This window comes from Vigna unguiculata, chromosome 4 (assembly GCF_004118075.2).
Source record: "Vigna unguiculata cultivar IT97K-499-35 chromosome 4, ASM411807v1, whole genome shotgun sequence".
Lineage (NCBI taxonomy): Eukaryota > Viridiplantae > Streptophyta > Magnoliopsida > Fabales > Fabaceae > Vigna > Vigna unguiculata.
The window spans coordinates 18,905,874-18,930,616 of record NC_040282.1 but is presented as its reverse complement, the minus strand read 5'-3'; the positions used below and the strand labels follow the sequence as shown (position 1 = coordinate 18,930,616).

Sequence of the window (24,743 nt, the reverse complement as noted above, 5' to 3'; positions counted from 1 at the left end):
AGTTCCCATGCCAATTTAAAATGGGATTACGTCTTTAGCATATATATATATATATATATATATATATATATATATATATATATATATATATATATATATATATAAAACAAGGTTAAAACATGAAAACACCATATTTAAGGACAAAAAACTCTAGATACCAAATGATGAAAGATTATATTGTTTCCTTTTAGAGTTATGAATATGATGAAGTTGTTTAAGAAAGCTTTTTGAAAATTCCCACTGGACATTAAGATAACATGCTATCTAGATGTGAAGGTTCATTTCTCAAGCTCATGAAAGGAAGAAGAGAGTTCGATTCAAGCTTAAACACACACGGCAATAACAACACTTAAAGAGTAAAATGAAAGAAGAAACAATAAAAATGGAAAGCATAGAAGATGAAGAATGGAAGAAGCATGCCACTCATAGGGGGGATCTAAGCCAACTAAACCCTAGAGATGAGTGATGGTGCCGCCACTTGCAAGCAAGATAAGGCAAATGTGAGCTCACTTCTAGGAAGGAGAGCTCACGAAAATTGGTGGTTGAATGCACAAAGTTTATAACAAAATGATCAACCCTTTTACAAGACAAGGAGCACCCTTTAAATAGGAATTCATAGGGGTCCTTTAGCAAATACAACAACATGAAAAAGGATTAACTAATAAACCCTAAACCTAATGTGAGAGTGAGTCTTGGCCAAGTGAAGGGAGATGATTGGTGGAGGCATTCCCATGAGGATTCTAGGCCAAAAGAGGAAGGAGACCAAGTGACCTTCAAAGGCATAAACCACAAAGGCAAAAGGAGACAAGGTACATGTCTACTTTTGCTTTTGCTTTATGCTTTTTTGCTTTCCTCTCTCTTCCACTTGATCCAAGTGCTCCAATTACCAAGTGCCACCTAACCATGCTCTACTTTCTCTTACATACCTACAAAACAAGACAAACAAGGATTAGCATGTTGGTTTAAGTTAATGTAATCTTGGTCAAAGGTCAACTTTGGATCAAAGTCAACAAGTGAACCAAAATAAGTCAACTAGAAACCAACTTATGGAATTCAAACTAAAGTAATGCAAAACAAAGATAAAGGTGATGGAATAGAAGACTCCCCTCTAGACATACTTCTAGTGATCCTTCTTGAGGGAGCTTCTAAGGAGGTAGTCACGCCTTCCTCATCCTCCCATTCTTGGAGAGAATTCGACCACGAATTTTTAAACCCTACATCAAAAGGAGAAAGGTCTCAAACATTGAATGAGTTACTTATGTTGTAGCTTGGGGGTAAGTCTAACTCATAAGCATTGTTGTTAATCCTGCTAATGACTTGAAAGGGGCCATCCCCCCTAGGGAGAAGTTTAGACTTCCTTTGAGTAGGGAATCTCTCCTTTCTCAAGTGAAGCCATACCCAATCTCCCTCTTGGAAGATGACTTCCTTTCTTCCCTTATTACCATCCTCTTGTTGTTTCTTAACTCTCCTCTCAATGGTTTTCTTGACTTGCGAATGCAAGCCTTGGATGTAATTGGCTTTGGCCTCACTATCTTGGCAGGTCCATGCCTCATGAGTGGGTATGGGAAGGAGGTCTAAAGGAGTTAGGGGATTGAACCCATACACAACCTCAAAAGGGGAATGAGAAGTAGTGGAATGCACAACCCTATTGTAGGCAAACTCTATGTGGGGAACAAGTTCCTCCCACTCTCTAATGTTTTGCACTATCATACATCTCAACATTTTCCCTAGGGTTCTATTAACCACCTCAGTTTGGCAATCACTTTGGGGGTGGCAAGTGGTGGAGAAAAGAAGCTTGGTGCCAAGTTTACCCCACAAAGTTCTCCAAAAATGGCTTAGGAACTTTGAGTCCCTATCACTAACAATGGACCTAGGTAGGCCATGTAGTCTTACCACTTCCTTGAAGAAAAGATTTGCAATATAAGTTGCATCATCAATCTTATAGCAAGGAATGAAATGAGCCATCTTAAAGAACTTATCCACCACCACAAAAATGGAATCCCTACCTTTTTTTGTCCTTGGGAGGCCTAAGACAAAATCCATAGAGATGTCAACCCAAGGCTTGGAAGGAATAGGCAAGGGAGTATAAAGACCATGGGGTTGGACTCTAGACTTGGCTTTCATGCATGCTATGCAACTCTTGCAATGCCTATCTACATGCTTCCTCATGTGAGGCCAATAGAAGTGTTCCTTTAAGACTTCTAAAGTCTTCTTTGGCCCAAAATGCCCCATTAAACCTCCCTCATATGCCTCTCTAATGAGTGAGGCTCTTAAAGAACCTTGGGGAATGCAAAGTCTCTTACCTTTGAAAAGATATTGATTGAGAAGGTAAAAGCCTTTGTAAGTCCCTTGGTGACACTCACTAAGAATGGGGGAGAAATCAACATCCTTGGGATACAATTCCTTAATATGATCAAAACTAAGAAATTTAGTTTCAAGAATGGAAAGGAGGGAATGCCTTCTTGAAAGTGCATCCGCCATAATATTAGCCTTTCCTTGCTTATGTTTGATCACATAGGGGAATTGCTCTGAGAACTCTACCTACCTAGCATGTCTCTTGTTTAACTTGCCTTGGCTTTTCAAAAATTTGAGTGACTCATGGTCACTATGTATCACAAACTCCTTTGAAAGAAGATAGTGTTGCCAAGTTTGCAAAGTCCTCACAAGAGCATAAAGGTCTTTGTCATAGGTGGAGTAGTTATGTGACATCCCTTGAGTTTCTCACTAAAATAGGCTATGGGGTGTCCTTCCTTGAGAAGCACGACCCCAATGCCTACATTGGATGCATCACACTCAATTTCAAAAGTTTTGGAGAAGTTAGGGAGGGCTAAGAGTGGTGCACTGATCAATTTTTGTTTCAAAGTTTCAAAAGCCTTTTCTTGATCTTTGCCCCACTTATAGACCACACCTTTCTTCGCCAATTCATTGAGAGGGGCGGATATGGTGCTAAAGTTTGGCACAAATATTCTATAAAAACTAGCCAACCCTTAGAAGGAGCTAAGCTCACTCACATTCTTTGGGGGAGGCCAATCCTTGACGGCCATCACCTTTTCTTGGTCCACATGGACCCCATGTTGATTTATTTTGAAACCTAGGAAGATCATATGATCCATCCCAAACACACATTTCTCCATGTTAGCATACAAGGATGCCTTCCTCAAGGTCTCTAACACACTCCTTAAATGATGCAAGTGGTCATCTTGAGACATACTATAAATGAGAATGTCATCAAAGTACACCACAACAAACTTCCCTAAGAACTCTCTAAGAACATGGTGCATGAGTCTCATGAATGTACTAGGTGCATTGGTCAAGCCAAAAGGCATGACTAACCACTCATATAACCCAAACTTAGTCTTGAAAGAGGTTTTCCATTCATCACCTTCTTTGATTCTAATTTGATTGTACCCACTCTTCAAGTCTATTTTGGAAAATATGGTTGCACCATGTAACTCATCAATCAAATCATCTAATCTAGGAATGGGATGCCTATACTTGATGGTTATGTTGTTGATAGCCCTACAATCTATGCACATTCTCCATGTTCCATCCTTTTTGGGGACAAGAATCACAAGCATTGCACAAGGACTCATGTTATGTTGCACCCACCCCTTTTCTAACAACTCATTCACTTGTTTTTGAATTTCCTTAGCCTCCTCGGAACTAGTCCTATAGGTTGGCCTATTAGGCAAAGACGAGCCTTGTATAAAATCAATTTGGTGTTCTATACCTCTTAGGGGTGGAAGGCCCTTTGGAGGTTCTTGAAAAATATCTTTGAACTCATCTAAGACTAATGACAAGTCTAGGGGACATCTAGAGTGAGGATTTTGGAAGGAGGGGGAAGATTCACTAGGATAAGCTAAGAAGATAGGTTTTTGGGCAAGCATTACCTTTTTCACCCCTTTGAGGGTGATCATGCTCTTCTTGGACTCATTGCCATGCCCTTGCGCCTTCCTTTGCACCTTCTCTCCTTTTCTTTTCTTTAACATTTGAATTTGGTCCTCATTGACTTCTCTTGGTGAAAGAGATAGTAATATAATCTTTTTGCCTTGGAAACTAAAGGAAAACTTGTTGGCATGGCCATCATGAAAAGCTTTTCTATCAAATTGCCATGGCCTTCCTAGTAAAATGTGAGTTGCTTCCACAGGCACCTAGTCACATAACACCTCATCTTTGTAGTTTCCAATGGAGAAGTTAATAAGGACTTGTTTGTCCATTTTGATCTCACCGTCCTCACTAAGCCAAGAGAGCTTATAGCGCTTGGCATGAGGGATGGTTTTCAAGCCAAGCTTGTCCACAACCCTTGTGCTAGCCACATTGACACAACTTCCACTATCAATTATGAGGGAGCAAGTTTTGTTGTTGATTTGGCACCTTGAGTGAAAAATATTCTCTCTTAGGTTTTCAAATTCTTTAGACACTTGGCCTAACATGCGCCTAACCACCAACAAACCTCCTTCATTAGGTTTGATTTCATCCTCACTTGAAGATTAAGAAGAAGTGTGGGGGGAAGAACTTTTTGGGGAGGGGGGAGAAGAATGTTCACTTTCAACCTCTCCTTTAGGGTTCAAGATAGTGTTCCTTTTTGTTGGGCAATTTGAAGCAATGTGACCATAGTCCAAACACTTAAAACATTGTATGGAACTAGTTCTTGAACCTTGGGAAGAGTTTGCACTTTCATGGGAGGTTCTAGACGAATTGGTCCTAGGTGGGTGGTCTTTGGAAGGAGGTTTCTCATCTTTTCTTTCTTTTCCTTTCCAAGTCCTAGAGTAGTAGTCATTGTAAGGAGTACTCCTCTTGGCCTCTTGTTTCTTTTTCAATTGACTTTCAACTTTTAAGGCCAAGTGTAAAATTTTGTCAAGAGTAGAGTACTCATACAACTCAACTACATCTTGAACTTCTCTTCTAAGACCACTCACAAAGCTAGCTACCTTTTCTTCTTCACTGTCAAATTGGAGTCCTACTTTGAGAAGCATGGACTCCATCATTTTAAAATACTCATTCACACACATGGACCCTTGTTGAAGCCTTTGGAGCTTCAAAAGAGTCTCCCTCCTATAGTAGGAAGGAACAAATCTAGCGCGCATCAAAGTTTTTATGTCCATCCAAGAGGCCGCGGGTGGCTCTTGGTTAATATTGTCCATACACAATTGATGTCACCATGTCATGGCATAATTCTCAAATTCTAAAACTACTAAGTCTAATTTCTCTTGATCACTAACTAATTGAATATTAAATATTTGGTCCACTTTTTGCTCCCATTCAATGTAGAGGTTTGGATCATTTTCCCCCTTGAACTTTGGAATCTTGATTGGTGGAGGTTGTCTTTGTGGGAGTTGATTGCGCCTTCCACCACGATCATGGTCGTGCCTTCTTCTTCTTCCACCATGGCCAGAGTCCTCGGAAGAGGACCTCCTCCTTCTCCTCTCATCTTCTCTAAACTCAAGTCTTTGGATGTGCTCTTGTAGGAAGATCTCACTTTGTCTCCTATCCACCCTCAATTGATCAAAAGTTTCCCTTCTACTTACTTCCATCTCACGTAGGATGTTGGCAAAGGTGATTTGTTCACTTTCTTGGGCCATTGGAGTCACCATGGGAGAGGAATAAGGTGAAGCTGATTCTTCCTCCTCTTTTACCTCCAAGATTGGATCCATATTCATGTTCTTACACCAAAAATCACCAAAAACCGAGACAAGCAAGATGTTAGATAATAAAACAAGCCAAACCCGATACCAAGTGTGGTCTTCACAAGCACCCAAGTGTTTTTTTATCACACTCCCAAAGCACACAAGCAAGGTAGCACTCAAAAATCCTTCCAAACAAGTGAAAACACCTTAAAAGAGATGAAAACCTTTCAAAAGCAAAGCAAGTGGCTCGACCACAACACTCTAGGAAAACAAGGAAATGAAAACAACTAAGACAAAACAAGGATCACCTAAAGACAACCAAGCAAAGCTCTAAAACAAGAAAGTTTAACTTCTAAGGAAATTTTGTTTTAAAGACAAAACTTGAACAAGACTAAAGCAATGAAAATCACTTTTAAAGACTCTATGGAAAGCATTTGAACAAGCCAAGATTATACCTCAAATTATGCATACACCAAGAAAGATCAGAACCAAGTTAAAGCATGGAACTAATTTGCCAATATCACCCAAAATCCAAGTATAAAATTTGGTAGCATAACACCTAGTAAAAATGGCCAAATGGATTCACCAAGCAACACATTAGCTCTCGGCCAAACTGTTTTTGGTCATGAAAATAATTTTTCCTTTCAAAACTAGGTACTTAGGATGATGAGAAGGATATTTTAGGGTGTCTTGAACACTTAGTTACCAAAAAAAATTAGGTCAAAATCAATTTCAAGGAGCATACAATAACAAAAGGCGTAGATCTCATGCAATAACTCAAATACTTAGAAACAAGAACAAGAAAACTCAAAGAAGCATATGACATATGACTCAATCAAAAGTTAGGCACATATAAAGACTCAACATGACATACACAAAGACACAAACATGTAGCTATCATGCATTTAAACTCATGGATTTGAGGCTCAAAGACTAAGCACCCAATGACATGTTATCCAACCACATTTAGAAGTTTAAAGAGTTGCAAAAACCGTAGCCAAACTTCTACAACATAACCTGAAAACGTTGATTCCCGTATTCATGGCAAATCTGACCTTTGCTTACTAATTTAATCATAACTTTCTCATCAAAACTCTAAATGTGTTGGTTCTTTTTCTTCTGGAAACTAGACTCAAGGAGCTTTCTTTTGACACCACAAACGTAATTTTTGGGCCGTTGAGCTGGTGCAATTTAATGTTTTAAAATCGTAACATTTTCTGCGAGCACTGTTTTTGTGTGTCATGGAAGTGGATTTGAACCATAACAAGATAGCTACAACAAGACAAGGTTAGCACATGAAAAACACCATATTGAAGATAACGTAGGCTCTAGATACCAAATGATGAAGGATTATGTTGTTTCCTTTTAGAGTTATGAATATGGTGAAGTTGTTTAAGAAAGGTTTTTGAAAATTCCCACTGGACATTAAGATAGCATGCTATCTAGATGTGAAGGTTCATTTCTCAAGCTCATCAAAGGAATAAGAGAGTTGGATTCAAGCTTAAACACACACTACAATAACAACACTTAAAGAGAAAAATGAAAGAAGAAACAATAAAAATGGAAAGCATAAAAGATGAAGAATGGAAAAAGCACGCCACTCATAGGGGGGATCTAAGCTAACCAAACCCTAGAGATGAGTGATGGTGCTGCCACTTGCAAGCAAAATAAGGCAAAGGTGAGTTCACTTCTAGGAAGGAGAGCTCACGAAAAGTGGTGGTTGAATGCACAAGGTTTATAACAAAATGATCAACCCTTTTACAAGACAAGGAACACCCTTTAAATAGGAGTTCATAGGGGTCCTTTAGCAAATACAACAACATGAAAAAGGATTAACTAGCAAACCCTAAACCTAATGTGAGAGTGAGTCTTGGACAAGTGAAGGGAGATGATTGGTGGAGGCATTCCCATGAGGATTCTAGGCCAAAAGAGGAAGGAGACCAAGTGACCTTCTAAGGCACAAACCACAAAGGTAAAAGGAGACAAGGTACATGTCTACTTTTGCTTTTGCTTTATGCTTTTTTTGCTTTCCTCTCTCTTCTACTTCATCCAAGTGCTCCAATTATCAAGTGCCACCTAGCCATGCTCTACTTTCTCTTAATTACCTATAAAACAAGACAAACAAGGATTAGCATGTTGTTTTATTTATTTATTTGTTTATTTGGACTTATTATTTTGATTATTACATTATTTTTCTTTCTATTATTACAGCTCCTTTTTTTGTTTTACGTCTCTCATTCTAGTTTAATAAAAAAAAATAAAAAGAAAAAAAAAAGAAAAAACAGAGAGAAGGGAAAGGGGAAAGAAAAAGGTAACGTAAAGCCTCTCTTTTGTCAGACCCAAGCATGCTATGCTATCATGGTTTTGTATTGGGAAAGGTCTGTGGCATGGTCATGATGGCTGAAGGAGCAGGAAGCAACATCTGCTCTCAGTCTGGTCCCAAATTTCAAAATTGGAAGGTGCAGAGGGTTACATAATAAAAAGGGGAAGATTCATGAGAGGAGGGGTCTTTTTTTGAATTACTACAGAGAGGGGAGAGGGCATTAGAAATCAGTGAGGGAGAGAAGGAGTCAAATTTGGAAACGGAAACAAAGCTGTTAGTGCATTAAGTTTTATTTTCACGGTAAGTGTTCTTAACTCCTCTTTAGTTTATGTTACCGTGACTTGATGTTGTTGTTGATGTTCATGGGTGTATGAATTAGAGCTTATGTTAATTTGATATTATGTTCATGAATGTATGGATGGTTTGAAATGAGCATGGTTATTCTTTTGTTTATTCCCATTGCAACTGGTACAATAAAGAACAGAGCACAATTTCTTTTATTTTATTTTTATTTTATCTGTTAAGATATGTTCTTGTTTGGATGTTACTGTTGTCCGGGTGAGTGCTGGAAAATAACCTCATCCTCAATCTCAATCTCTCTCGCCACCATCATCTTTCCCTCATCACCTTCACCTGCAAGACTGCCAAGCCAGAACCCAAACACAACACCACAAACAACCAGAATCACATTCATTTGTCATCATCACTGTCACATACTCGTTTTCACCAACACACAACTAGCACACGAACGAGCCAACATCTGTCTTGACTCACCTTCAAGTTCATCCACATGCACAAAAATCAGAATCACAGCCCTCACCCATGCAATCCAATACTGCATCGGATCAAAACCCCATTCTAGTCTCATTTTCTCCGATCAGTCACATCCAATCATAGCACAGAGATAGGCAAAGGAGTAGGAGGCCGCCGGCGGTTCGGAGCTTTGAACGGAAATCGCTGCGACCCTGGGTGTCGCGAGAGCAGCGCGACTCGAGCCTGAGAGAGGGAGAGTGAAGGTCGAGCGTCTCGGGGTTCTCGCCGTCAACGTCTGTGGTGGACGCCGCTGCCGCTGCCGAGAACGAGAGCGACGTCTCCGGCGTCGATTGACGCCGCCGGCAAGTTGGCCGTATGTTGGCGCAGAGGTACCTCACGCGAGGCGGATCGAATAACGACGTCGTCGCCGGCGGGGCTTGCGACGGTGGTCGGCATCGTCACCGGTGAGTCAGGCGGTGCAGGCGCGGTCCCAAAGGTCAAAGGTCGGAGTCGTGGTGGTGTCAAGGAGAAGCGGCTGCCATGTGAGGGGAGGAACCCTTTTGTTAGGGTTTTCTGGAAAAAAAGAAAAAAAGGGGGGGCTGCAGGCTTTGAGTTACCACACGCACCCCCTCTTTTACCTCAACCCCACCCTCCTCTTTTCTTTTCTTCGTGTACACCCCTTTTTTAATTCTTACACCTCTGCTTTGCGTTTCCTTAGCACATTCCTTTATTTACTGCACGCACCCCACCTGTTACTTCACGCACCTCTCACATGTGATACTCCTGCACCCCATGCCTTTGTCTTTTGTTTTTGGGTTTGTTGTTGTATTTGCTTTGTGCACCCCACCAATTACTCGTGCACCCTTACTTTTTTTGTTTTCCACTTTTATCCATCTTAAATATTTTCATCCTTTTATAAATTTACTTATTTATTTATTTATTTTTATTTATTTTATTTAAAAAAAAAGAAAACAATTATATTCGAACATTATAAAAATTAAAATATAGAAAAAAATCAAAAAATGGTTCTCTTTCATTTTTATTGTGTCTGTCCGACCGCCCGCGTCGTGTAACACTTTCTTCCAAATAATTTAAAAAATACTAAAATAATTTTCTCTCCCTTTTAGTGTCTGCCCGATCACTCGCATCGTATGACACATGTTTTCAAATAATTCAAAAACACCAAAAAATATATAAAATTTCAAAATACAAAAACATCAACGTTTTTAAACAAGATATCTTTTTAAGAACTACGTAACCCTGATTTCTCATTTTTAATGAGAATACGTAGGACCAAGGTCAATCCTTGTCGGGCCCAAAAAACAAAAAAATATTATTTTTGTTTCTTTTTAGTTTTTTTTTTGTCTTATTTTTTTTTTTGGGAAAAGTTAATATTTTGAAAACCACATCAACTTTGCATTTTTTAATTAAAGGTACCGCCCTTGGGCGGGCGCGATAGGGTGCTAACACCTTCCCTACGTGTAACCGACTCCCGAATCCAAAATATGGTTTTTCGCAGACTTGTCTTATCTTTATGGTTTTCCATAGTTTTCCAGAATAATTATGGTGGCGACTCCTAAATCTTTTTTAAACCCATTTCTTTTTTCGATTCGCCTTCCCGTCGCAATTCCGGTTGCGACAGCTGGCGACTCCACTGGGGACGTTAGAGAGTCAAGCTATTTAATTAGATATGCGGACTAAATGTGGTTTTCCTTTTTTCTTTCTTTTTATTTATTTATTTTCTCTTATTTCTTTTTTTCCCCTTTCTTTTATTTCATTATTATTTTTATTTTTATTTTTGTCTCTTTTTTTATTTGTATATTCTTGTCTCTATTTTAATTTATTTATATCTATCTCTTGGAATGATTGTGTGTAAATTGTTTCGCATATTTTGTTATATATCCGCCTGGGAAGTTTTCTGGTTGTTTTGCAGGTGGGGGTTATGGTATGCATCATCCTCCCTCCACACACACACACTTTGTGCATATCATGAGCGGGGCCCTATACCCGGGTCTGTGTAACTTAGAGTTAGAGGGGATTGTGTAGCAGTGCCACAGTGGATGAACTTCCCAAGTGGTCATTGTGAGAACCCCAGCTAGAGTTTGTTTACTTCGTTGGTACTCCCACATCTTGTTGTCTACCAACTGTTGTGGGAAATGCCTAGAAGTAGGCCATAGCTCTAGTGACCTTGATCCTTAAGTATTAGGGAACTATCCTGGTGAGCGCATATATTTTACTTTAGGACCATTAGGCATCGAACCTCTGATAAGGCACAAGGGGAGACATGTGCATTACCTTAATTCTCATCTTATTTTTCTCGCTTTATTTGAATTAGCAATGAAGTCATGTGTCTGTACTTTCTTTCACGGCATCATCATACATGCATTGTGATTATTTGTTCATGCATAACATGTACTTTGTCATGCCATGCCATAACATTTCTTGTGGTTCTAGGTCAGAAATTTTAAGGCTGTGATTGAGTTTGTGAAAAAAAAAGAAACAGAAGAAATTAACATGGGATTTCAAGTCGGAGGGAATTTAGGGTCGGATGCCTTGAAGAAGAAGTTACCTATCAGGGTTATAGATAGCAATCTGAATGGTTTAAGGGAAATAGTGCAACAAATGAAGACTATACAGAGGAACGCTTTCAAGAAGCGGTATGGGAACTTATTGAGGTTGTTGAATGTGGAAGTCCAAGCGTCGGCAGTCACCGCTTTGGCCCAATATTATGATCCGCCGCTCAGATGTTTCACCTTCCAGGATTTTCAGTTGGCACCAGTAGTAGAAGAGTTCGAGCAGATTTTGGGTTTGTCGGTGGAAGATAAAGTCCCTTACGGATATTCTGAGCAACGAGCATCTATCTCTACGTTGGCAGGAATCTTGAAGGTACACCCTGCTGAGCTAGAGAGTAAAATGGCCTCCAAGGGCAACTCGAGGGGGATCCCCCAAGGGTATTTAGAAGGGCACTTGTGTCGTTTGGCTGAGAAAGAGATAGGGGAGACGTTCATGGATGTGTTGGCTCTCACACTATATGGAGTCGTGCTCTTCCCTAACATGGAGAATTTTATTGATCAAGCGACCATCGATGTGTTTGTTGCTTACAAGATTCATTCAGAAAGTCCAGTCACTGCGGTTCTAGCTGATGTGTACGGGGGTTTGAATTTGTGCTACGCACTCAAGAGGAAGAAGATGTTATGCTGTGTACCTATATTGTATGTATGGTTTATATCCCGAGTCCGCTTGGGTACAGTAAATGCTGAATGTTAGATTTGGGAATTGCCACATGGCGGCGTTGAAATTCGAGGGGCGAAAGAATGGGCCCAATTCTGTGCAGGTTTGGATGGGGGAAAGATTAGATGGTGTGTCCCTGGGCTGCCCAAGTCGCATGTCATTTCTTGTGGGGATTTCCCTAACGTCCCTCTGATAGGTACCAGAAGTTGTGTGAATTATAACCCTGTTCTGGCGCAACGACAGTTTGGGTGTCCAATTAAGAGCTCTCCAACTCCAGAATCTTTGGTCGCCATATGGACTTATTATGAAGAAGGAATTTCTCAAGATCTAATTCGACGAGTTAGGAGTGCCTGGGGTGAGGTTTTGCGTGCAGAAAAAGACCCAAGGCCATGGGTAATGGACGGGAAAATATCTTACCGACGATGGATTCTGGAAAGGGTTAATATGATCAAGTTACCTTTCAAATCGGACTCCCCTGCTCCGGAGCGATTGGAACCTGTTGAGTCTGAGGAGGTGAAAGGGCTAAAAGAAGAGATCGAGAAGATGAAATTAAAAAATGCCAAATTAATTAACGAGCTTCAAAGTCTCCGACATGAGTATGTGGATCTGAGGCGTGATAATGAGGAAATGACAAAAGCGTATGAAGGGATTCTTAGGCAACAAAGAGAAGAACGAGATCATGCTTTCAGAGTGAAACAGGATTTGGCCGCAGCAAGCACCGCATTAAAATCAAAGGACCGAGAGAGAGATGCAGCAGCAGCATCTAAGCGCCAAAGGGATCAGTTGTGTGAAGAATTTAAGAGAGAGAAAATTGAAGCACTAAGACGGTTGCACAATGCTCAAATGAGAATTAGTGAGGTTGAACAACAAATGAGAGAGGTGGTGTCGACCTATGAGGTGAAGATGGACGAGGAGCGTTGGCATAGAGCTGAATTGGAAAAGGAACATCGAGAGGTGATCAGTCGGATGAATGAGTACACGGCCGAGCAGGAAACGACTATAGAACATTGGAAGAGATGTTTCTCACAGCTAGCTGCCTTGGCGAATGGAGCAATTGAAGAAATCCCACGATTATTAGCTGAAGCAGAGGCTGCACTACCGATCTTCAATCCGCCAAGGGAGATTGAAGCCTTCTTTAATCATTGCAAGAAGTTGATGAGGGAGATGAAGAGCATGATAGTCAGGGGTAGGGAATAGGTTTTATTTCTTTTCTTGTTTAATCAATGTAGAAGACTTGTTAATGGTTGGGTTGTATCAGTTTCGTGTTAATTTCTATGATATATTTACCTTAACGTTCTCACAGCTTTAAAATTTCCGACTAGAATAAATGTTTTGCATTCATTTTATTTCTTTTCATTCTTCATAATTCATTTCATTTAACGAAATAATAGAGCAAAATCAAATACGACGGCAAAATTTCCACGACACCCTTATCGCACACGAGCTAACCACAGAAGCATGGAAGATTGGGAAGAAGCCCATGAAGCTGTGAAGGCTGACATTAACGAGCTAAAGGATCAAGTGGGCCAAATCCTAGAGGTTTTGAAGTCACTGAAGGCTTCAGGGGAGGCCTCATCCGCTAGGGTCGAGGAGAATGCTCATTCTTATGGTACGCCTCTAGGCGCGTCAGTTCCGTTCCCAATGTACGGCTTGCCTCCGGGATACACTCCTCCAGTTGGAGAATATTCAGATGCAGAACAAACTTCTTTCTCTTTTCCTGCAGCTAACAACACACTATCGAACGGTACTCAAGGGCCGATGTTAGCTTCGACACCCGTGATAGGAGCAGAGATGAATGAGACAGTCACATTCACAGGACCGAGGATGACTGTGGCGCCCCAGCCTCCGAAAACATTCATCGATGCAGATGCTGCGACTAAAGCTGCACCACACGCTACAGTCCAAGCAATATCCACTGTTGTTGATGGGGCTAAGAGTAAGCTTGAAATTCTTGAGGAAAGGATTCGTGCCATTGAGGGTGGTGGAAGCTAGAGATGGCAAATAAACCCATCCCTGTGGGTATTGCCCGAACCCGTCCCCGTTTTGACGGGGAATCCCCGCATTGACTGGGTATGGGTATGGGTATGGGGAATCCCCGACTTTTTCAATTGGGTATGGGGATGGGTATGGGGATGTACATATCCCCGCCATATTACCCGTCCCCGTTTAAATTATTAAAATATTCCTAATTAATTAAATAACCACATATATATATATATATATATATATTATTTTTTATTTATTCTAATTATTTGGTTTGTCATTAAACTAATTTTACATTTCAATTATATTTTTCATCTTATCATAATCTTTATGTAATTATATTCAAAAATATGTATGTTAATTGAAAAATTTTATGTCTCACATTTGAATATTTCTATTATTTTTTAATATTTTTATTTAATGTATATTTTTCTTTCACATGAAAATGTTTAATACTCTCAATTTAAGTATTTAATAGCACAAACATTTCGTTTACTAGGTAATATAAAAAAAATCATTTACTTATTATTCTTATTATTAGTTTTTGTTTCATTTGAATAACTTTTTTATTTCACTAAAACATTTTTTGTTATTTCTAAAATACCGAGTATATATGTTGATATTTGAAAAGTTTTCTTAGATCTCTAAGATATTTTTCAGCTTATCATATCCTTAATTATACATTTGTTTTCTTTTGTGCGATTTCTTTCAATAGTCTCTCAAATTGCTTGTAAACATTTTTTAATTTTTTAATATTTTATTTCTTGTTTATTTTCATTATGTATAATACTATTTCGATATATTTTATTTAATTATTTTTTATTTTTTAACTCATTATCAATCATACTGTAATTTTTTCACTATAATTATATAAATAACTTTTATTTACTACAATATAAAAATTTAATGTAATTGTCATTAATATTTTTTTATCACCATCCAACATAATTGAAGTTCAAAAGATACAAGATCTATGTTAAAATTTTATTATTATGATTATTATTTGTTCTTTGTATCATTTTGATTAAGTAATGTATTATAACTTTTATTAGTGTATAAAAAAGAGATTCATTAGAATTTAAAATATTGAAGTAAACAAACATTTAAAATATATTTTAATTTTAATATTTGTTTCCTTTTATATTTTTTTAAAAGTATTTTTAAATTTCATCAACTAGGTTTCATTAATGTTTGCAAATTTAATAAATGTGTTGGTTCTCATAAAATTTTTTATGGTATTATAATCTAAAATGTAAATAATTATAATTTATTTTAAACTTTTATTATGATTATTATTTGTTCTTTGTATCATTTTGATCAAATGATGTATTATAACTTTTATTAGTATATAAAAAAGATATTCATTAGAATTTAAAAGATTGAAATAAACAAACATTTAAAATATATTTTAATTTGAATATTTGTTTTTTGCTTATACTTTTAAAAAAATATTTTTAAATATTATCAACTAGGTTTCATTAATGTTTGTAAATTTAATAAATGTGTTGGTTCTCATGAAACTTTATTTGGTATTATAATCTAAAATGTAAACAATTATAATTTATTTTAAACTTTTATTATGATTATTATTTGTTCTTTGTATCATTTTGATCAAATGATGTATTATAACTTTTATTAGTGTATAAAAAAGATATTTATTAGAATTTAAAAGATTGAAGTAAACAAACATTTAAAATATCAATTATGTTCTTTGTATCATTTTGATCAAATGATGTATTATAACTTTTATTAGTGTATAAAAAAAAGATTTATTAGAATTTAAAAGATTGAAGTAAACAAACATTTAAAATATATTTTAATTTGAATATTTGTTTTTCTTTTATATTTTAAAAAAAATATTTTTAAATTTTATCAATTATGTTTCATTAATATTTGCAAATTTAATAATTGTTTTAGTTCTAATGAAATTTTATTTGGTATTATTATATAAAATGTAAACAATTATAATTTATTTTAAAGTATTTGATATGGAAGAAACAATCATCATTCTAATATTGAATATTTGATAATATTATGTTTCCTTTATCATAAAAATTTTATTATTTTATAAAAATTAATTAAAATTAATATTGAAGTAGTAAGAAAATGGGTATGGGTATGGGTACGAGATTATACCCGTTACCCGGTGGGGATGGGGATGGGTCAAAAGTTTAATACCTGTTGGGTTTGGGTATGGGGATGGGGATGAATTTTTTTTACGGGGATGGGTATAGGATAGCGAAACCCGTGCCCGCCCCGCCCCGTTGCCATCCCTAGTGGAAGCTATGGGTTCGGTGATGTGGCGAGATTAAGCCTGGTTCCTGGTGTGATGATACCACACAAGTTTAAGGTCCCAGAATTTGAAAAGTATCACGGCACCACATGCCCTAAAAGCCATCTGACAATGTACAGTAGAAAGATGGCTGCTTATGCCTATGATGAAAAATTGCTAATACATTGTTTCCAAGATAGTTTGGCTGGGGTAGCATTGAATTGGTATACACACTTGGAGCCATCTCGAATTCATTCCTGGATGGATTTGGCCGACGCCTTTGTGAAACAGTATAAATACAACACAGATAGTGCGCCAGATAGATTGCAATTGCAAAACATGGCCAAGAAGGATACTGAGTCCTTCAAGGAATATGCACAACGGTGGAGAGAGTTGGCTGCTCAGGTTGAGCCACCTCTACTTGATAAGGAGATGGTGGCGACGTTTGTAAACACGCTGCAATCACCATTTTATGAGCATGTATTGGGGAATGTGTCTTCCAATTTCGCTGATATCATCATCATAGGGGAAAGAATAGAAATCGGGTTAAAAAGCGGAAAGATTGCATATGGCCCATTCGCGGCTGCAACTCCTAAGAAACCTAATTTTATTCCCGGAAAGAAGAAAGAAGCATAAGTACAAGCGGCCTCAGTGATGCCTGTGTGGGAAAGTCGGGCTCCTACGATTAATTATCGACCACACTTGAACCAACCTCCTTATGTGGCCAATGCAATGTCTGTTCATCAAACACGACCTCAGCAACAAGGGTTTTATCAACCGTCGAATCTTTATCAACCACAACGTGCTCCAAACAGTGCTTGGAAAACCGAACCTAACTCGAATTTCAACAGAAACGCGGGACAAAACGCTAATCTAAGGAGGAATCAAGAGAGGAACTTCGTTCATTTCACTCCTATTCCTATGTCATATACGGAATTGTTGCCTCATCTCTTCCAAAAGCGTTTGGTGGCTATTTGTCCGATGAAGCCTGTGCAACCTCCGTTCCCCAAGAATTATGATCCAAATGCCAAATGTGATTATCACGGAGGGGGAGTTGGTCACTCTATTGAGAATTGTGTGTCTCTTAAACACAAGGTGGAAGCTTTAATCAACTCAGGATGGATAAAGTTCCATGAAGACAAACCTAGTGTTGAGGCTAATCCCCTTTCTGGTCTTGGGAACCCTTCGACAAATGCCATTGAGGTTAAGAAACACCGACTGGTGACGGATGTGAATGAAATTCGAAGCTCCAAGCGGTTTGTTTTTGAGACACTATTAAAATTGGGTTTGTTAAAAGGAGAATATAACCTGAGTAAAAAGTGTGGATTCCATCCGAGTGCTAAACATTCTATCGATGAATGCACAGAGTTCGAGGATGTTCTACAAAATCTTATAGACAGAAACTTTGTGCAAGTATGTCACGGACACATGGAGGATGAAGTATTTGCACAAGATGGTGCGGAACCCGGTGTGACTTTGCCAGAGCCATTGGTGATTCATTTCACTAGATCCACCTCTACCCCGACAATTCAAGAAAGACAATCTATTATTATCCAAACACCCTCCCCATTTCCCTACAAAAGTGAGAAAGCTGTCCCATGGAAATATGGTGCATACGTGTTAGGTGAGGAACAACGGGTAGGTGGTCAACCTAGCAGTGGTGAGTCAGTGGTGAAAAATATATCAGGCATCGGTGGAATTACAAGAAGTGGTCGAATCTTTACGCCTCCAAACTTGATGAAAGATGGAGTTGGCAATAATGAATCGGCGAATACCAAAAAGGCTAAGGAACTCTTGAAAGGGAAAACCATCCAAACCGACGAGGGTCTAAGAAAAGATGATGGGAAAGAAGTATCTGATGAGGAGGCTTGCGAGTTCTTGAAGTTCATACAACAAAGCGAGTATAAAGTGGTCGAACAGTTGAATCGCCTGCCTGCTCGAATCTCACTTTTAGAACTACTCATGCATTCAACCTCTCATAGAAAGTTGTTAATGAAGATACTCAATGGAGCGCATGTGGAGCAAAATATTTCTCTGGACAGTTTTAAGGGAATTGTTAACAATATCACTGCTAACAACTACCTGACGTTTACCGATGAAGAGATACCTACTGAAGGGAGGGGACACAACAAGGCCCTCCATGTCTCTGTAAAATGCTTGGATCATGTCATAGCACGTGTATTGATCGATAATGGATCTTCCCTGAATGTGATGCCAAAAACAACATTGGGAAAGCTACCGTGTGAAGGTATTCACATGAAACCAAGTGCAATGATAGTGAGAGCTTTCGATGGGAGTAAAAGAGAAGTAATGGGAGAGGTAGAATTGCCGATCCAAATAGGGCCATGTGTCTTTCAAATAACTTTCCAAGTGATGGACATCCTTCCAGCATACAGTTGCTTGTTGGGTCGTCCTTGGATTCACTCAGCGGGCGTAGTACCTTCAACCTTGCACCAAAAGTTAAAATATGTCATGGGTGACAAATTAGTGATTGTTTAAGGGGAGGAAGATATTTTAGTAAGTGGGCCTTCATCTTCTCGCTATATTGAAGCAGCAGAGGAAGCCCTCGAGACAACCTTCCAATCTTTGGAAATTGTGGGAAATGCCTATGTGGAGCCCTTTCCAATGAACCCACACTTGTCGCGTACTTCCCTTATGACGGCCAAGGTCATGTTGAAAGAGGGATATGAGTACGGAAAGGGGCTAGGCAAGTACGAGCAAGGATTGATGTATCCTTTAGAAGTCACCGAGAAAAAGAATAAATACGGCCTTGGATACAAGCCTACTAGAGAGGATAAGAGGAGGCTGGCGGAAGAAAGGAGAGAGCGCGGTGTGGCTCGAATCCAAGGAAAAGGACTGGGGTTAGGAAAGATTCGCATCTGTGACATCAGAGATAGCTTTCGCAGCGCGGGATGGATCAACACTAGTCAGATAGCAGCTGTCAGAGATGAAGATGAACCTGAAAGCTTGGTTTTTGTGCAGCCTTGTGCTCCAAATGCGCTACTCAACAATTGGGAGACTTTGGATCTACCCGTGATGTTTAATTTGGTTAAAATGTAATATTTTTAATTTATCCTATTGCTTTACCCGGAGCTTTAGGATTCATGACTTAACAGGATGACACCTTTTCCTTTATGCTCAGCGTGATAATCAATTTGTGTTTGCTACCTTTGTTATCTTTGTTTGCATTTTTCACTGTTTGTTTGTTTATTTATCTTTTTTTATAAACTCAAATAATGCAGATATGATAATGAATGTTTTGAAAATAACAATGTCGATGTCCCTAACTTCGAGCACCCTGTCAATAATATGGAAGATGATTATGAAGGTGACTCCGAACCCTCCCCTGAACTAATGAGATTAGTGGAACAAGAATCTAGGGAAATAAAACCCCATCAAGAAGATGTTGAAGTGCTTGACCTAAGTGAGGGGGATGAAAAGAAAGAAGTGAAAATTGGCACGAGTATGAAGAAAGAAGTGAAAGAAGAATTGTGTGTGCTGCTAAAGGAGTTTAGGGATGTGTTCGCTTGGTCGTACAATGATATGCCTGGTTTAGATACTGATATAGTACAACATAAGCTTCCACTCAAACCGGAATGCCCTCCAGTCAGACAAAAGCTAAGAAGGATGAAACCAGAAATGTCATTAAAGATTAAAGAAGAAGTGCAAAAGCAATTTGACGCTAGATTTCTAGCTGTGGCAAAATACCCTCAATGGGTGGCAAATATTGTACCCGTGCCCAAGAAGGATGGGAAGGTTCGGATGTGCATTGACTATAGAGATTTGAACCGGGCGAGCCCAAAAGACAACTTCCCATTACCGCACATCGATACATTAGTGGATAATACAGCCAAGTTCTCGCTATTTTCGTTTATGGATGGCTTCTCGGGATATAATCAGATTAAGATGGCACCTGAAGATATGGAAAAGACCACGTTTATCACATTGTGGGGGACATTTTGCTATAAGGTGATGTCTTTCGGGCTTAAGAATGTTGGTTGGGGCCACCTATCAAAGGGCCATGGTGGCACTTTTTCATGATATGATGCACAAAGAAATCGAGGTTTATGTAGATGACATGATCGCCAAGTCTGAGTCAGAAGAAGAACACATCCTCAACCTAAGGAAATTATTTGAGAGATTGAGGAAATTTAAACTTAAACTAAACCCAGCAAAATGCACATTCGGTGTGAGATCTGGAAAGTTGTTGGGTTTTGTTGTCAGTCAAAAGGGGATAGAAGTCGATCCCGACAAGATGCGTGCGATAATCGAAATGCCTGCTCCCAGTACAGAAAAGGAGGTACGGGGTTTCTTGGGCAGACTGAACTACATTGCTAGGTTCATCTCCCAGTTAACCGCCACTTGTGAACCAATATTCAAGCTATTGCGTAAAAACCAGGTTGTTGAGTGGAATGAAGACTGTCAGACTGCTTTTGATAAAATCAAACAATATCTACAAGATCCTCCTGTGTTACGCCCGCCCGAACCGGGGAAGCCACTCCTTATGTATTTGACGGTACTTGATGAGTCAATGGGTTGTGTGTTGGGTCAACATGACAAAACTGGAAAAAGAGAGCATGCCATATACTACCTGAGCAAGAAGTTCATGGAATGTGAACAGCGATACTCGTTTTTAGAGCGAACTTGTTGCGCATTGGCATGGGCTGCCCATCGTCTAAGACAACACATGTTGAGTCATTCTACCTGGTTGATATCCAAGACTGACCCTATCAAGTATATTTTTGAAAAGCCCGCTCTCACTGGAAGGATAGCCCGGTGGCAAATGCTATTGTCAGAATACGACATTGTGTATGTCACTCAGAAGTCCATCAAGGGTAGTGCTTTGGCTGAATATCTGGCCCAACAACCCGTTAACGATTATCAGTCGATGCAACCCGAATTTCTGGATGAGGACATCATGACCTTGTTTGAAGATGACCAAGAAGATGAGAACATAAAGAAATGGACGTTATTATTCGACGGGGCTTCTAACGTCATGGGACATGGTATAGGGGCAATACTAATATCTCCAGAAAACCAATACATTCCAATGACAACAAGGTTGTGTTTTAATTGCACAAACAATATCGCTGAATACGAAGCATGCGCTATGGGCATCCAAGCCGCGATTGAGTCAAAGGCAAAATTTTTGAATGTATATGGAGATTCAGCGTTGGTTATCCATCAACTAAGGGGAGAATGGGAAACTAGGGATCACAAGTTGATTCCCTACAAAACTTATATCATGGAATTGGTGGAGTATTTTGATTTCATTAAATTCCACCATATTCCGCGAGAGGATAACCAATTGGCAGATGCCTTAGCTACTTTATCATCGATGTTCAAGATTAATCAGGATGGGGTAATGCCGATGATCCAAATGAAGAGTCATGAAGGGCCAGCATATTGCCATTTCATTGAAGAAGAGTTAGACGGTAAGCCATGGTATTTTGATATTAAACGCTATATAAAAACCAGAGAATACCCCGAAGAAGCATCTGAGAATGATAAAAGGACACTGAGAAGGTTGGCTGCAAATTTTATCCTGAGTGGGAATGTGTTGTACAAGAGAAATCATGATATGGTTCTCCTTCGATGTGTGGATGCAAAAGAGGCCGAGTCAATATTGGAGGAAGTTCATGAAGGAACTTTTGGCACACACATGAATGGACACTCGATGGCTAGAAAGATCTTGAGGGCTGGTTACTTTTGGTTGACTATGGAGAATGATTGTTGCACACACGTGAGAAAGTGCGAGAAATGTCAGAAGTATGCAGACAATATCAATGCGGCACCCACTACTTTAAACTTAATGTCTGCCCCATGGCCGTTTTCAATGTGGGGGATAGATGTCATCGGGGCTATAGAGCCAAAAGCCTCAAACGGACATCGCTTCATTCTAGTTGCAATTGATTATTTCACTAAATGGGTGGAAGCTGCTTCCTACGCTAGTGTGACTAGGAAGGTTGTGACTAAATTTATAAAGAGAGAGTTAATTTGTAGGTACGGGTTGCCTAGCAAGATAATCACTGATAATGCCACCAATCTGAACAATCAAATGATGGCCGAATTGTGTGAAGGATTTAAAATTCAGCATCATAATTCTTCTCCTTATCGTCCAAAGATGAATGGGGCAGTCGAGACTGCTAATAAGAATATCAAGAAGATTGTACAGAAAATGGTGGTCACGTATAAAGACTGGCATGAGATGCTTCCCTTTGCTTTGCATGGGTATCGCACCTCACTACGTACATCAACTAGGGCAACACCTTTTTCTCTAGTGTACGAAATGGAGGCAGTACTACCCTTCGAAGTAGAAATCCCATCCCTACGAGTGTTAATGGAGACCCAGTTGGAAGATGTAGAATGGGTTCAGGCTCGATTTGACCAGCTTAATCTCATTGAGGAAAAAAGGCTAGCGGCAGTGTGTCATGGACAGTTATACCAAAGAAGGATGAAAAAGGCGTTCGACAAGAGGGTGCATCCTAGAGAGTTCCTTGAAGGCGAGCTAGTCTTGAAAAAGATCTTACCTATACAAAAGGATCATAGGGGCAAGTGGACTCCAAATTATGAAGGCCCGTATGTGGTGAAGAAAGCATTTTCTGGTGGGGCACTAATTCTCACAAGGATGGATGGAGAGGAGTTACCGTTACCGGTCAATTCTGATGCGGTCAAAAAGTTTTATACATGATGATTCCTTGATAGGAAGTGCTACTAGGGGATATTGACATTGTCTCCAAATTTTGTTGTATTCTACTTTGTTTTTCATTCAATAAACACCATTTGTTTCTCTCCATAAATTTAAAGCAATGAATGTCACGCTGAGTTCGTAAAGAGAATAATGAACAAAAAAGAAGGGAATAAAAGTATGTGCATACTAACGAGGCATCACGGGTACATTCACTAAGAGTAGACTCATTTTTGGAGGGTGTCGTGGAAAAAAAATTAGTAAATAAAAAGGCAAAAAATAAAGCTTCATATGAACTTTATCCATGCATCCATGCATTTATGCATCCTCACCGCATTACATCTTTTGCCTAAAGATTGAATCTTGTCGGTTAAGCATTCAAGCAGTGTTTACTGACACATCAAAATCAAACTTCGGGTTCTCCTTTCATATATGGACATTCTCCCCTTAGTTTTCTTATGTTTACATCAAGGCCCTCTCCGATGGAATGGTCATTGATTTTCTTATGTTTACATCAAGGCCCTCTCCGATGGAATGGTCATTGATTTTCTTATGTTTACATCAAGGCCCTCTCTGATGGAATGGTCATTGATTTTCTTTCTTTACATCAAGGCCCTCTCCGATGGAATGGTCATTGATTTTCTTTCTTTACATCAAGGCCCTCTCCGATGGAATGGTCATTGATTTCCTTATGTTTACATCAAGGCCCTCTCCGATGGAATGGTCATTGATTTCCTTATGTTTACATCAAGGCCCTCTCCGATGGAATGGTCATTGATTTTCTTATGTTTACATCAAGGCCCTCTCCGATGGAATGGTCATTGATTTTCTTATGTTTACATCAAGGCCCTCTCCGATGGAATGGTCATTGATTTTCTTTCTTTACATCAAGGCCCTCTTCGATGGAATGGTCATTGATTTTCCTTCTTCACATCAAGGCCCTCTCCGATGGAATGGTCATTGATTTCTTTGTCACATCATGATCCTTTCCTTTAGAATGGTCGAGTTTGTTTTCTTCTTTTGATCACGACCCTTTTCTTTGAATTGGTCTTGTATATGCTTGTTTTGTTTTTTCCTCTTTTCCTTTAAAACCCAAACGAAATTAGTGTTTTTATCTTTACTCATCTTTTACTTTGATAACCTATGAAAGTTAAAATTTCATACTATCAAGTAAAATCTAAGTAAAGAGGGGTAGCTGTCAACACCCAATTTCGTCTGGGTAACAATGATAAAATAAAATAATTAATTAATTAATTAATTAATTAAAGTTCAATTGAGAAGAATAAATAAATAAATAATTAAGAAAAGAAAAGAAAAAATATGTTTTGGTTTGAGAAAAATAATTATCTATTTATTTTATTATTATTATTATTTTTTTTATATATATTTTATTTTAGTTTTGTTTTATTTATTTATTTGTTTATTTGGGCTTATTATTTTGATTATTACATTATTTTTCTTTCTATTATTACAGCTCCTTTTTTTGTTTTACGTCTCTCATTCTAGTTTAATAAAAAAAAAATAAAAAGAAAAATAAAAAGAAAAAACAGAGAGAAAGGAAAGGGGAAAGAAAAAGGTAACGTAAAGCCTCTCTTTTGTCAGACCCAAGCATGCTATGCTATCATGGTTTTGTATTGGGAAAGGTCTGTGGCATGGTCATGATGGCTGAAGGAGCAGGAAGCAACATCTGCTCTCAGTCTGGTCCCAAATTTCAAAATTGGAAGGTGCAGAGGGTTACATAATAAAAAGGGGAAGATTCATGAGAGGAGGGGTCTTTTTTTGAATTACTACAGAGAGGGGAGAGGGCACTAGAAATCAGTGAGGGAGAGAAGGAGTCAAATTTGGAAACGGAAACAAAGCTGTTAG

The 24,743-nt window shown here is 38.7% G+C and overlaps 1 pseudogene; it reads left to right on the top strand.

The window, feature by feature from the left end:
• The first annotated feature begins 16,177 nt into the window (after positions 1-16,177).
• Positions 16,178-22,880, top strand: LOC114180565 (annotated as a pseudogene).
• The last annotated feature ends 1,863 nt before the right edge of the window (positions 22,881-24,743 follow it).